This window comes from Dipodomys spectabilis, unplaced genomic scaffold (genome assembly GCF_019054845.1).
Source record: "Dipodomys spectabilis isolate Male_0828 unplaced genomic scaffold, ASM1905484v1 ptg000129l, whole genome shotgun sequence".
Classification (NCBI taxonomy): Eukaryota; Metazoa; Chordata; class Mammalia; order Rodentia; family Heteromyidae; genus Dipodomys; species Dipodomys spectabilis.
Genome location: NW_024870806.1, coordinates 1,519 through 3,556, shown reverse-complemented (window position 1 = coordinate 3,556; position 2,038 = coordinate 1,519). Strand labels below are relative to the sequence as shown.

Below are 2,038 nucleotides of genomic sequence, written 5' to 3'. Positions count from 1 at the left end.
CTTAATTTGAATCCATTAGCTCCACAAAGCTAACTCAGTTGATAAATAAGTACTTGAAAAGGATCACCTTTGGACCTAACTATAAAGGCTTCAAAGTATGATCAAATTTAAAATGAAAAATATTTAAAATAGTCATTGACAAAAAAATTGCAAATGTGAGCAATCGACCAAACAATATAAGTTTTTTTCCAATATACACAGAATTTTAGAGAAGTAAGATCAATAGCATTTTTAGGAACAATAAAGTTTCCTAGTTACAAAGAGTTAATCAAGGATATATGCCTGTATAAAGACTGCATCATTAACTACTTAAATTTACAGGATACTACATGCTTCAGCAGCCCGTTTACCCAAATTACAATATAGAGATTAACATGGCACTTGCACAAGCATGATATGAAAATGTGTGAAGTATTCCATATTTTTCATTCTTCAGATGCAAGAAATTAAAAACAGTTATTAAAAAATTGATTACACAAATGCAAATGTAACAATAAATGTAATTCATTGATCTGAAAGTTAGTTTGACATCAGTGTACTAAATCCTCAACTTAGAAAGGCCTTTACATAGCATAATCTTTACAAAACTTCTCAAATTAGATATCATTGTCATTTTATCCCAAAGAAATAAAATACTATATAGGCCTAGGATAAAAAGTAATCTTAATCTGTTTCTATATGGAATGCTATCTGAAATAACACATTTAATAATGAACCGATATATCATAAAACAATGTAGAATTCAAAGTATTATATCCAGGAACAAATGAAATACATTTTGGACATTGTACAAACAAAATACAGATTATTTTAAAATATACTTTTTTCAGACAAGCACCAGAAATATCTTTAGTTTCTGTACTACTCATTTCAACAGATAAGTTAAAATGATTTCTGATTTAAAAAATCACAAACTCGGCAGAAATCATTATAGATGTATACAAACAAATCTTGAATATATTTTGACATCAACGTCAGGCAATTCACTTGAAAAATACGATGGAATCCATGAATTTTTAAAGTAAGATATTGCCGTTGCTTTGTATTGTGAAAATATTTTGTACGGACACAAAGATGGATTGGCATTTTTAAAATTTCAGAAACTTAACCAAACCATTATTACTTAGGAGAACAATTTTTACAGCCTTCCACAACTTCAAAGATGTAGTGATACATATTTATCCTTTTGGCAATATCAAATGCAGCTTCTTCCAAGTTCTTCAGACCTGGTTTCATATAATCCTTCAATAGAAGGAGATCCAGCATATCTTTGCTATTTCTATTTCAACCAGCAAGATGCAAGGGGGTCAAGAGGACTTTAGTTTGGGCAGTGGTATCTGCATCATGATGAACTAAGAAAGAAGCCACTCTGGTATTATTCCACATATAAGCACTGTGCAGGGGTGCCCAGCCATTCACAGTTATTGCATGAATATCTGCCTTGAGCCACCAATTCATGGACAATGTCAAAGTGTCCACTGTAGGCTTCCTGATGAAGAGAGTTATACTCATCATCATCCGTAGTATTCACATGAGTGTTCTTTTTGGAAAGTAGTCTCTGTACTGTAGTAAGCCAATTATTTTCAGCAGCCCAAACAAAAATTTGCTTGAATACTTCTCCATTTTTTTTTGCAAATGTTACCATTCCTCACTTTTTCATTTTTTTCCTTGTCTACATCAGAATTGCCTAACCAGAGACATTGAGTACCAGTGGGAATGAGGTACACATGTATTCCCCAATAGTTCACTTTGGTTGAACTGGTCAGAAAAATCCAGTGAAATTTCTACATCTGTTATTTCACCATGATTTTTTTTCTCTTTTTCCATTTTTACTCTTCGAAATTATACTAACTGGAGAATAGGGAATTGATAGAGAGCAGAGGAAAGGTTTTCCTCCATATTCAAAGGTATATAGACTGAAAATGAGGACCAGTGGTGTCCTCATGTGCAGCTTATTCTAGGAATGAGAAAATATGAAATAATGCCTTCTATGTAAATGATTTGGGAAATGGCAGAGCAGAAAGTGAAATGATGCAAC

At 32.3% G+C, this 2,038-nt stretch overlaps 1 pseudogene; it reads left to right on the top strand.

Moving 5' to 3' along the window:
- The first annotated feature begins 329 nt into the window (after positions 1-329).
- On the top strand, positions 330-426 carry LOC122116271 (annotated as a pseudogene).
- Positions 427-2,038: the final 1,612 nt, after the last annotated feature.